Here is a 14,375-nt window from a genome sequence, read left to right as displayed (position 1 = left end):
TTTAATCAAGACTTTGGCGGCATATGGGCCCAACAGACGCTGGAGTAATCTTCCCCTACCCCCACCCGCACCCCTGCATTGGAGAAAGAGGCGGACGACCCCTCCGCCACTCGCTCGACCACCCCCGCTCTGGATGCTGCTGCCTGGGTCAATAAGACACCAGAGGACCGCTGCATATTGGCGTGAGAAAAGGACTATTGAAAAAACGAAGAAAAAAAACATGGGGTACTCTTTTTATGAAAATGTAAATTAAAAGAATAAAATAGAATAGAAAAAAGACTTAGGAAAAATGCAGTAACTATGATAATCGTGTGTGCACCTTTCTTATTGCCATTTAAGTGATACAACAAATAACAAATAAAAACGAAACAACAATAAATGTACAAACGATAATCCAGCGGTATCCCCTTTAGAAGTGCTTATCCAGGCTTAGTCGACATTTTCTCCAATTATTTAAGTTGGTGACATCATCAATGATTTGATAATCTTGTCAGATTCCATTAAATGGGTTTTGTAGGGCCTACAGAATAACACATTTAGATGTTTATTTTTAAATATATACATGACTAAATGAAGTCTAAAGAGCTTTAAAGTAAGCTCAGTAAAAAGCATGTTATTTTAATTTCTCGGACCGCTCACACAAATCCACGGATTTACACAGATATTCAAGTGACAATGATACTCACAGCTTTAGCCGCAGGTCTGATCGAGGGCCACACAACTAAAAACACACGTAGACCAAAAAGAAACAATGTGCAATTGTTTTTTTTCTATCTCATAAAGGTTCATTTTGGGTTATGTGTTACTTTTGATTTTGTTTTATTCTCACTTAATACACCCCAAAATGGGGCCATAAGCTTTCATGAGTTTATCAGTTCATTAGCCACTTGATGGCCTATTGAAATTGTGGAGGCGATGGAGGAGGTTACAACCTTCCATCACTGAAGCATTTTTTTTTTTGTTAAGCTATTCAGGGAAAAAATACTCAAACACATAAGAAGATTATCAGATATCAGCATATGTTAAAAACACACACATGCACACACACAAAACGCACACACAATGTCGGCAGTCAAAATAGTTTGTCCAAGCTCACCTATATGAAATAGGTGACATATTATGCTTTGGAAGAATGTCAGCATATTCGTAAACATTCCTTACATTTTAAAGTGTTTGGATCATGCAACTGTAATAAAAATCTTCTAATGGCCACATGGGAATGTTTTTAAGTGGATTATACATTGTCACAGATGTTTAATAATTGTCCTGAAGTATATTAAAACAGACGTAGTAATTCCAATTTTCTATTTCAAGAAAAGCCCCATTTGGCAAACAACACTTTTTATTACTTGACTCATCCCACACAGGAAAATGTAGCCAGAGTTATATAAAACGATTTTTAGCAATGTTGATTTCAATTGAAAGCAATTTTTTGTCACACTTAAGTCCATTCATTAATTGTATTTGAACAACAAAGTCCAATAATTGTGATTAATAATGGATGCAATTCAAATGATTTCTCACAATAAATATCAACAATGGTTTGAAGAAGGTGAAGCAGATACATAACAACATGCAGCAGTTCATTTCTGGATTTCTGCTTTTTTTTTTTTTTTTAACACCCCCTCGGGCTACTCATGTGTCTCCCATGTTGGTGACCCCTGCTTTACAGTAAAAGCAATACTTTGACGCGCAAGCGAAACATGAGGAAATGGCGGGAACAGCTGACATTTGACATTTCGTATGGGCGCCACGATCAAACGCCACACTTAATTGCCTCAAACACACTTTGATCACAAATAGCTTGGAGATTTAATGAGTTCATGGTGAATGGCGCCAACGCGGCTCCGTTGGCACCACAGGCTGCACAGTACGTCACCAGTGCGTCTCAAAAGAGTAGAGAGCAGCGGCACAATGGAAGGCTGTCCTATGGAATTAATCCCTACAGCCACATCCAGTCAGGAACTAATTCAGCCAGAAGAGGCAAACTATTCCGGAAGTAATTCACCCAATTCACCATCGAAACACAAGCAAAGGGTGCTTGAATATTTAGTTGTAGATAAAATTATTTCCAGAGCCGGCCCAAGGCAGAGACCAACGAGGACCTGTTCAGACCCCATGACCACGAGGGGCCCTCAAGTCAACAGAACCTGCAGCAGTATTTTTGTTCAAATATATCAATAAGTACCCACTTGACATTTTATTTGCTTTAATATATTTGAAGTTGTATTTCTAAGTGATTTTAGTGGATCTTGTTGCATTTTTTTAAGGCCTGGATCAGAGTAGGACCCACATAGGACCACGCACTTTCGAACTAGATGTATGACAAAAACACTATTTTAAATATTCCCAATAATTATTCGGCCTACTCACGTGGTAATGAAGGACAGTTTAAGATCCAGTGTAAATGCAACTAAGACATATCTGTCATCTAGTGGTGACTGGTGATAGTACAACTCAAAACTAGTTGACAGCTGTATATTCGCAGTTTGCATATTTGCAGACCTTTTATTTTTTTTTCAATCTATTTTCAGATTTTGGATTTTTCTGGGTTTTCTCGGATTTTTGACCCCGTTTTTTTGTGAAAAGCTCAGTGTGGCCTCCTGTGGCCCATCCCTGTCCTAGATTATATTCAGTATCCCCTTTAATTTTGTTTATTTTCTACTGGTATTCAACAATAGATTATCACTATTCAATATTATTGACAAAAATGGAGGGGCCCCAAAATCAAATTTTACTTGGGGCCACCACTTCTACGGTTCCATTTGAGAACAATTAAAAGACATTGATTTACACATTTTGAAAATCACTAAACACACATAGTGCGTGTGACCTTCCTACAACACAATTACAACCAACGGGACAATATGGGCACTTACGAGAGGGAGTCAAAGGCCCAGCAGAGCCAGCAATTTATTTCAATACAGCAGAAACTCTTAAATGCAATTGGAAATTCAGAACAAACATTTTAGGGTAATAAACTTTTGCAAAACAACAGTGTGTCCTTTCAGTATTAAGTCTGACTGTGTCTTACTGTGTTTGCTTTGTATTTTTTTAACATGAGACTTCACATTTTTAGGGTGCAATAAATGGAATTCGTTTTACTAGTTACTAAGAAAGTACATTTATTAAAAAAAACATAATTATTTCAAATCTCTTGAAGAGCAATATCTACTTTCCAATTCTACAAATATTTCCCAAGACAATATTATGATACATCTTAACATTCCCTGATGTGGCTGCTGCTAATGTAGCAGCACTGCCATTCCGTTTGTAATTATAATACTGGTCATTTGGGATCCTGATTTTCATTGGCCCAATTAAGATTTAATAACGATTTCTTAAAACGACAGCCTGTTTGTCAAAGTGTAATTTAAGAAACTGGGACAATTAACAAACGAGAAACATACATTCAAATTCCATAATCATTTTATAATATAGTCAAAGTGAAAGCTATAATCAAAATAAAAAGGTGGTTAAAAAATGTTTTCTTTTTTCACTTTGAAATGTTTTTTTTAAGTATTCTTTTAATACGTTGAAATGTTGTCAATGTGCGCTCTTTTCGTAAATTTGGTGGCTACTTTTGTTTTCTCTGCTCTGCTTCCGAATATGGTTAGCTAGCTGTTGTGTTTGTAAATGCTTTTAAGGTGTCGTGTCTTTGGACATAGATGGATTCCGTCTGACAGCAACTTATGAAGGTCATGATGATCACAAATCTTATTCTGTTGTATGAATGGCAACTGTTGGATACACAGGTTAATAGTACCTTCTGCCACCTAGTGGTAGAGGATTTAATTGCTCTGTAGGCAACACGATCCGTACTAATTTCCGCAACAATTACGTTACTTTTCGGCAGCACACCTGATGATCCCTTAAGGCACATTAATGTTCTGTGGCATAGTGATTGTGAATCTCTGTACTAGTGCGTGTATATTCAATTACCCTGCAGTCACATTGGTAGATCTGATTTCAAGTAGTATCTTATTATCACTGCCATGAGGCCTATCCTAACTGGGCCACGTGGGAGAGAAAAATGCTCCATATTTTTGACTGAAATCAACCAAACAGCAAGTGTATGATGTATGGAAAGTATAGATCCAACACCAACCACCAAAGAAACCGCTGCTAGGTCAAGAAGAGAAGATTTTGCACAATGATGCTCAGCTTCTGTCAAGTGGGCTATGTTATTAAAGATTCAAGGCATTGCTCGTACATTTTAAATGTCAATGACTCTGTTCCCAAAAGCTAAGCAGTCTTGCGAAACAAGTTTGACACACCTGCTCTATTGTCTTCAGAGCTGTTATGTTTCCTGAAACAAACTAACCAGTCCAATCACTACTAAAAACCAATCAGTCCATTGACTGATCAATAACACGACTCCTAATCAACCCCCCACAGCCCAGTTAAGTTTGGCTGTGCATCCCTGCTTGCTTCCCTCTCCCGAGCATATGGAGCTTGTGGCTGACCCGGGGAGTCGTTGAGTGTGGGGACAGATGCACTGGTCCCGCACCCCCCCCCCCTCCCTTCTCCTAAGCCCATACATGCGCCCACCCGCTTCACCCATCCTATCCACCTGTTTTGGGTCACACACACCAGTGGGACGAGTGGCGGTGCGCGTGCCACACCAGCCGCTTGGCCACCGAGACAAAAGAGGATTTATTAGGGAGGCCGGCCGCCTGGCCTGAGGGGGAACACAATGACGCGAGGCTGGCAGGGCCTCGGGGCAGTCCATCACGTGCCCGCTTGATCTGAATAAGCGTCAGGGGGCATCTGGTGCGTGCGTGTGCGTGTGTGTGTAACCTAAGGTATTATGCCAAACAAGGGGGTCCAATAATACAGTATGCGCGCTTGGTTTATGCAAGGTGGGGGTAGAGAGGGGGTCTTTAAAAACAATCACGTGTATTATAACACTGGTCAACAGCATATTTTAATCAGAGACGTCTTTGTGTCGAGAGATGTATTTTGATTCAAACATGTCGCCTTTACTTCTGGCAGATCAGATATTTTTATTTTTTGTTTTTAAGTTTGACCTATAAAAGCTTGCGCAATACAGATTTTACCATGCCTAGTGATTTAGAGCTTTGACATTTGAGAAAGAAATTCCACCTGTTTCTGAACCTAACCATAAATTCATAAATATTACCAAAATATTATTATTATTATTATTTGGAATGAGTGAAAAAAAGATTTTGTTTAAGCAGCTAATGGCATTAGTACTTCAATGGAAAGTATTTAATATTTTCTGTCAGCTGACTTTTTCCCCATAACAACAATAAAACTCCTTGTGAATTTTTTGTTTTTTGAGACGCTATAAAAACTGTTGTGCCATGGAAGGTAGAGTCAGCTTTACTTGCATACAAAGTGCTGAGTGTGCAATTTGGACTATATGCATGTATTGTCGCTAAACACGTACATCTTATCATGCATTTATGCTCGCTTGGGCAACTTCATAAATCGATGCAATCTTCCAGTTCAGATGAGCTGTTGATTAGCTGCTCTCATCACACGTGCTGGCAGTACTGCTGAGTGATTTATGAACTCCAGCAGCGAGCTGAGCATTGACGCAGCGGGGGGGTGTCGGTCTCAGGTCGCCGAGGTTACCAAGGTCGGGTCAAGTTGAGCCTGAGCAGTCTGTGAGGAAGTTGACCCCTGAGTCGCCCAGTAAAATGAACTAACATAACATGCCGACCTAAAAGCTGAACTGAAAATATGAGGTGGCGGTAGCTAAAAATTGTACAGTATGAAATTTGACTTGGATTATTTCCCGTGGATGTCATGCTTGGTTAGCTACCTGCTTCTGAATGGCTCTTGAAAAATTATCGTTTTCGTAGGGCTAACATTTTTCACCCTGTACTGTGAAAATATGAAATAAAATAAACAAAAAATGATTTGTGTGCCATTAAGCAGACTGGTTTTGTCTATTATTGTGACAATCAATAAGTGTTGATTTACAAGTGACGTTACGAATCTCTAATTGAAACTTTCTGTTAATTTGTTTACTCTGGTGGAGTCTAGACGACGTTGCATCATACTGGCAGGGCTGGCTCGTGCGTTATTGTGCCTATTGTAGGCAACGACGGCGTGTCACGCTCGATCGACAGGCACGGTTACACACAGCTTGTGGCGCCCTGACCTACAACTAACAACAGCCCCCCCCCCGGCCCCTCCCCGCTTGTTTGTCAGCTCTTGTTTGGCCTACTTTCATAAAGACAAACAACCAATTGTTTTGTGGTACATTTCCATTAAAATAGAATAAACAAATGGCCTGTGTGTGTGTATGTGGGGGCGGGGGGCATCAAATGTTGCAATTGCAAAGTTTGCTTTGTTTTTGCAGAGAATTGGTGATTGGACAAACTTAAACACACAATGACAATATTCCTAGAAAAGGTAAACAAAAATCTGACATCCATCAAACAGCAACAGTGTTTGTGGCCTTCAATCAATTGTGACAAACCAATTAAACTCTCCATTCCTTCCTGCGTTTGAGGGCAGCAGACCACCTAACCGGTCCTTGACCCCCACACCCCACCCCGCCCTTATTCTCCCATCCAGAGACAGTAGAGATGCTACAGTTCATTAACGAGTATGCTCCATGGCACTTACTAAGAGTCCTTAATTAGTGGCACACCGCTCTGCACGAGGAGGGTGGAATCCAAGGGGAGGGGGTGTCCACTAGTCCACAAGGCTCCATTGGCTTTTATGTTATATTACAAAATATAATCATAAAAAGGTCAAATAGAACACATGTACTAGATGTATTGCTTTGACATGAGGACTGCGAGCAAACTAAATTGATTTGTTTCTTTGAATGGACATGAAGGCCGGACTGTATCAAACACGTGATTGAATCGCTTTAAATGGGTGTCAAACAAGCGTGGACATCATGTTTGACTTAAATTATCAGCAGTCCCACAGGAGGTGTCTGATGCCACCCACCCCCACAGTAAAGGGTCCGTGTGTGTGTGTGGAATACAAACACAGGATTCACCGGTGACCACTGGGTCAGCACGCGGGTGCCAGTTGCGCCTGCGGGACTTCATTGCTACATTCCTACGGCAGCGTTTTTAATTTGCTGGACGTGAACCACTTCCAGAACCCCCCCCCCCCCCCTACGAGCAGGCACTAACGGGAGAGACAGCACTTCTACGGGCAGGCAGAATGGCTTTAAGTGTGTTTGTGTGGCAGCTGGTGATGGGCGGGTGGGTGCATATTTGGTTCGGGGGGGTTGGGGGGGGGCATTCTCGTCTGTTGTAGGGTCCCAGATGGGTTAATGGGGAGTTTAGCATCAGGATTACAATGCAACAGTGTGGCTTCAGATTTAGTCGTGATTACCCCAAGCTCGCTGGCAACCCCCTGCCACCCCTAACGGGCCAACAACACGCCTGGATGAACACAACCAAAACACTACCATTTCACACAATAACATGAATAAACAAATAAATGCAATTATAAAGTAAAATTAAATCATTTTTGTGTCTCAGAGCTAAAGGGTGGCTTTTTATTAGTTTTTTTTTTTATTCGTGTTTGTTTCCTGAGAAGCTCAATACACAATGATTGTTATTGTAATCAGTAATATCTTGGTTTCCTTTAATGAATTACTAAATTTTGTAACAGCCCAAAACTTTTTTTTTAGTGGCGATGATGGACTGTGGTGTTATTAAAACAGACCTAATTATGAATGGGCTGAAGTGTGGTCCGTCTCCAACTCCTCACCTCCACAGGGCGTCGGACTAATCCGTTTGTCAAACGCGTGTCTTACCTCTGCACACTCCACCCTCGCTCCCCCAGCTGCTGGCCACAACAGGTCCGCTTCGACTACAGCCAAGCCCAGGGAGATTGAAATGTTATGGAAAAGGAGCACTAATTAAATTCCTTAGGTTAATCCCTGCCGATCTCCTCATTGCACTCTCCAAGTGGGCCCTGTGAGGAGAAAGAGAGGTGTGGGGGGGTCAGAAACTATAAACAAACACTCAGCACTAACACAGCCCAGAAAAACAATTTCCAGCTTGCAAAAGGAGGCCCGGTGTGAAAATGCAAGGAGTGGAAGTGTTGCACGGCTGTGGATTAAACAACATGAGGACAAACAATCATTTTGGTTCGGAGGCGAGAGAGGGGAAATGTGAACATGCAACAGGAACACGTTATTCATGCTCACACCTTGCCAAAATGACAATCGAACTATTTAAGACACAAAAGACTGCACTCAATGTCAAATACCCCAAAAAACACAAGTGCACTTTTGTATATTGAAAGAAATCATATATAAATATATACCGTATTTTCCGCACTATAAGGCGCACCTTCAATGAATGGCCCATTTTAAAACTTTGTCCATATATAAGGCGCACCGGATTATAAGGCGCACCTTCAATGAATGGCCCATTTTAAAACTTTGTCCATATATAAATCCATATATGTGGACACACCTGCTGTAGTGGCTCAATATTGGTCCATATATAAGACGCACCGGATTACAAAAATTGGAGGTTTTTAGGTGCGCCTTATAGTGCGGAAAATACGGTAAACACATAATCACAAAGTGTTCCATATGATATTTATCTGTTTCCTAATAATTGGGAGAAATCATTGATTTGATCTAAGGCGACTTTCTTCCACAATATTTTATCAACTCAACGACCTGAACAGCCGCCTGCCTCCATGTTAAAAGTTATTCCACTGTTTAAAGAAGTTTGTAATCGAGTCACAGCCTCCGGTTTTGGTCAGTGAGAAAATGAAGCGAGCAGGTGATGGGCGAGCCACGTGGGGACGTCGTAGTGGGAGACGCGGGTGCATTACACACTGTGGGCGTGCTGCGTCACACACACCACGCGCCTGCGTTGTGGCTTCGCTCAGAGGTGTAATGCCTGATTAGGGGATTACAGGAAAGTGCTTCTTTGCAGTTCTGTGAGAAACAATTATTAACATGCTGGTGTCTCTAATCCTGGATAAACACAGCTTTTCAAGAACAACAGCAGAGTCTCTCTTCCCCTCTTAAAAAATGGCCTGTAGTCACTTGAACTCCAAAGTCTACCTAATAGCGGCGGAGGAATGAGGCTAGCGTGATGACATACAGTCGCTAGCCAACAGGCCTTCACAGCACAGCTTGGGGGGAAAAAAAGAGCATTGTTGAAAGGGCATTACACTGAGACATGTAATCTTTTATTTGTTTGTGCACTTGTCTCGTGTAATCTGTATGACACACTTTCCTGAGTCAAGATCCTTGGAATAGCTCATTCAGGTGGGACTACTAGCACATGGAGTCATGACTGGTTGGTAGAAAAATAGGGAGGCAAGGAATATTGGATGCTGAGGGTTGAGCTGCCCATTCAGTTACATCTAATAATTCAACGGGAACGCACAAAAATGTAGTCGGTCGTCACTGAGAAAGTTGAACATTAAATTTGAGTTGGATTGTGGTACTTTTTAAACGGTTCATTGATTGGTCATTGTAATCAGTTTAAAATGGGCACGATTCCAGTCTCTGAAATGCAGTTAAGAGATTTTAAGCTTAATAACATATAGATAATTATTGCACATTTTTGTGAAACAAGAAAAAATATTTAAACAAGTACGTTAAGTTGATTGGACCTCTGCAGATTATCTACATTAATATTAAGAAACAATACATTTTTGCAATAACAAAATACTTTATTATGCTATTAAACTAATATGATGAATTTGGTCTCCAGTAGACATGTGAGAACAGATGTGTCCTCTGAATGCAGTAACACACACACGTGCGCACACACACACACACACACATTCTCAGCGTTGCCCATGGCTCTGAAATAACAGCACATCAAAACAGCCTGAACATTTTAGTTGCGACACCGCAACATGCTGACTGGCCAAACTGTCCACTCACTGACACTTTGAAGAGTTCCTCATCTCACCCTCTCCACCCTTCTTTCTTCCCGTTCCTGTCAAGATGTAACATTCGAAATGTGGGTTTTAATCAAAATGCCTGTACTGGTTAGACCTCAGAAAGGATTTTAGTGTCACCAAGTGACCTCTGAGTCAGTCGAGGAATTGAGGATTACAGTCACCTCATTTCCTAAGAGGGAGCTGAGGGCAGTGCAGGGTGAGTGCGGTCCAAAGGGTGCTGGTGCTGATGTTGGGGATGTGCTGTGCCCATCTGGCGGCCGAAGGCTTATCACTAAGCTCGGAGGCCCCCCTGCAGGGGTTCCACAGACCGTTGATCACTAGCCCCCCTGCTGGCTCCTCCAATCACTTGACCTCCTCTGCACATAAACGCACAAACGCCTGTCACGAGAAAATATGTTCACACGTGAACCTTTGACTTGTGCCCTGACACTTACAGGATGGAGTTCATGCCGATCTTTTTTTTTTTTTTTTAATACAGAACATTGAGCTTACTGTGCATTGAAGGCTACACGGAGACTACTGTAAATGATCTGTTTCTATGTTTTTACCGTGTTTGGGGGCAAATACAAATTAAAACATTTTACAAACAGTATTCCCAAATAAGGTATTTGAGAAAATTACATTAACAATAACAACAAAAAATATGTTTGGATACTCACCTTAAATATGTGTCAATATGTTGTTATCAAGGTCCAAGTATTATTCACTGAGCAATTGAGCAGAGAAGACCTTAAAAAGTTAAAACAACAAAAATTAAATAATAAAACTTAAAAAAAATTAATCTGCACCAATGAGACCTGCCTACCTTGCCGCAATGTTTTGTATATATCATTTGTTATAGTTTAATCTTGCTCACAAACAAACAAATGGCAATAAAAGCATAACCTTGCAGGTGGAGGCAAAATGTAAACACAAGAAATAGGAAGAAAAGCGCAACACAAACATGCAGTGTCCATACGGAACAACACATTAACGAGCACACACGTGATCAAATAAAAATACACACACATAATTACAAAAATATAGACGGCTAGGCAAACACAGAAGGAGGCGCACGCCACACACAACCAATGCTAATCCCCCAGACACACACTCACACAGGGCATCATATTGTTTATCACTGTGAACCAGCCCAGTGACACCCATCACTCTAATTCCATTTGTCTGTTTAGATTCGTTTTGCTTTAATCCCCCCCTTGTTTGTGCACATCTGCAAGCAGCGCCACGGCACGGCACATCCGTCGCCAAGCCGCCCGCCGTACACGAGACGGAGAGACAGACAGAGTGAGAATGGGTCTGTCTGAAGCTCCAGCGGCAGGGGCACACGGGCGGTATCTCCTTGCCCAGGGAGAAGCGGTCCATCCCAGGGACGGCGGCGCCGCCAGGCCCGCGGGCCCCGCTAATCACAGCAAACAGTCAAACACGCACGGGCTCTAACACCAACACAACGTTAAAAGCTTTTTACACAGTATTACAGCACATCTTATTATCCCATTCAAGTCCCTCTATTAGCTCAATTGGATGGTGGGATTTTCATTTGTAAATTGAGGGATTTTAGATTAGCTTGTCCGTCAGCAATGAAATGGCCCCATGAGACTGTGAATTATGTGACCAATCACATAGGAATCGGTGCGTCTGCATACCGGAGAGCCTGCTTGAAATTTAACCTAGTTTGTGTCGTAAATTTATATTACCTCTTAGATTTGTATCAGCGTGAGCAAAACAATTGCGGAGCGCAGATCACACGTGCAGGCAAAAGGATACAATTCACACTTAAAATAAAGCAATGTTAGCTTTTTATACAGGATATCATATTCAAGCCTAATAGAGTGCCATTAAAGAGATAAATATGAGCCACTGTACACACCTAGGAGCAACATTATGCAGAAGACGAGCGGGTTGCTTGAAAGGAGGGGAATCATTTACCCGTCTTTCTCCTCGGGCCTTCCATTCAGACGTAGAGTGAGAGCACGCGAGGGGGTCGGCGGGGAGAAGAAGGCACCCCGAGCGAGTCGAGAGACCCGGCAAATTATGAAAATGCTTCTCTATGTCCTAAATGGAGGCCGAGCTCTTTAATGTGGCACAAAATTAGAACCTGGGGGAGGAAGTGTGGCCTGCTTGATTGGCGAAACACCTCCTGGCCCACTGTAGTTCTCACTCACTCACACACACACACACACACGCACACACACACGCCTTTCCAGGCGTACAGATATTATCCTGTGCCTAGTGGCTGTGTCTTGAATTGGCAAAAAGTGAAGGACCTCAGAGAGAGCCCAGGGGCATCTATAAAGGTACCTAATTTGTCAGTTTACTCCTCAATTATTTAAATAGATCTAAGACGGCAGCGTCGAATAGGGCTTTTTTTTTTTTTTCTGCCTCTTCGCAGTCAAGCATAAAGAGACCTTTCGCCACGGTAACCATTTTCAATTATGCGCCGCTCTGCTGTCTTTGATATACACACGTGGTGTAGTGGAGAGGCACCGCATCAAATAAACAAATGTGTGTACACAAGATAACAGCAGCAACTTGGGGATAATATTCTCGCAAGAACTCAAAAGTTATCCCGCGTGGACAGATTAGAACTCTATGAAAATGTGCACAAAGTAGACGGACAAACATTGCTTGTGAAGTGCTATCACACGGGCAAATAAAAACATTCACGCGGCTATTGCTGAGGATTACAGTCAGGTTTGGATATGAAAAGCAAGCACACGTGTCCTCTGTTGACACTAAAGCCCCACCTCATCAATTTAACATCAGTACAGTCAAATGTTATGCGCTCGACGCTGCGTTTTGGGCCTCAAGTGTGACGATTGATACTAAAAATGGGAGCTGTCGCGTTCCTCAGACCGAAAATCCACCTTACATCAACAATTTGCTTCGTTTAATTTCAAGGTGTTTCCGTGAGGGTGAGATTTGCATTTCAGCAAAAAATGACAAGTCTAAGGCTCGGTTTGGGTGGATCCCAGATAAAATAGCAAAAAGCGCTTGACACAATGGGCACCACCCAAAAACAAACAAAATGGAGCATGCTAGGAACACCTGTACAAATAAACTCATTAAGCTTGCAAACATTCTGTACCTGCACTGCTGACAGACAGAAACAACCTCACAGTGAGAAGCACACATGTTAAGGGTGATTGTAAACAAACTCCTGATAAACAAATCATGGCATGTCAACACTGACGCTAATGGGCATAATTCTACTCAATACGCATGGACAGATCCGTATGGGAAATGGTTAGGATCAATAAAAATGTTTATTAATGATCTCGGTTGGTGGTTGTCAAAGTGCGGTACGAGTATTGTCATTTAAGTGGTAGTGGCATTTAATCTTTGAGAACCGTTTGTTGTCTTAGTTAAACCAATAGAAACAACTTTAGGTATGTTTACATTTAATTTACATATATATGAAAGATTGGAATCATTTGTACTTTTTTTGCATTACATTTTGACTTTATCCATGTAGAATGGAATACTTTTTATTTCTATTTTGCACAGAACCAATCGGCTGGATCAGATCACCAGATATTTGACATTTTATGCAAAATCGGCAAAAAACTCAAAACTTTCAGTTCAGTTTCCCCAAAAGCATAAACTTCTATTCTGTAGGTGTCACCTTACTTTTGTCCCTTTCGAATATGAAGTTACTGTCTTCCTGAATAGCTCGAGTTTTAACACCCATGACATCAACAAAGAATGTGTGCGAAAGTTTGGAGGCAGAAGTTGGCAACCTGCACAGAATTGGGTGGTGCCTGGTAAGCAGCCTTGAAACAGGTTTCTCATGCTTAAAAATGGGATCTGCAGGCAAAGTTTTTCCAGAGTGTAAGATTCTGGGGAAACTGCGGCCAGCTCTGTATATCATGGCGCTCACACCCTCTATTCTCTTCCCAAACACTAAGAGACACATCCAGAGTTGCCGCCTCCCTCCGCTGCAGCTTCCATGCAGCCAGAGAGGAGAGGAGATAGGCCCAGTTGCTAAAGCTGTCTTTTCAGCCCCTGCTCACCACTCCGTCTATCTGAGATACACAGCAAGCGGAGGTGTCGCTTTTCTGCTGGCATTTCGGACAGTATCTACTTATAGACGGGAGGAAAAAGAGAAAAGAAAAACAGAGAGGGTATTATCAGGGAGGGATGAGAGCAGCAAAGACATTTTGTCTTTTTATTCCCCTTCTAAGCCCTGGGCTTTGCTCCCAATCCGATTGGTCGATACGGCCAGGGATGTAAATGAAATGCAAAGAGGAATAAGGCTGGCTTCCCATCTTCCGGAGTGTGCCCGCCTAAGTCCCCCGCCCCTCTCGTGCTGCCTCGCTGTTGTCTTTCTGTCTCCCCATTCATAGACCCGCTGCTCGCCCTGTTCCTGTCTTACCCTCACATTCCCTCCCCCCCCATCCTTGCCCCATCACTCGACTCTCCCTGGCTGGGCTCACGGAGCTCTTATCTCCTCAGACGCCCCACATTCCAGCGTTGTCGTGGCTCCCTGCCTG

This window comes from Syngnathus acus, chromosome 22 (assembly GCF_901709675.1).
Source record: "Syngnathus acus chromosome 22, fSynAcu1.2, whole genome shotgun sequence".
Taxonomy (NCBI): Eukaryota; Metazoa; Chordata; class Actinopteri; order Syngnathiformes; family Syngnathidae; genus Syngnathus; species Syngnathus acus.
Note: the sequence above shows the minus strand (reverse complement) of the source record.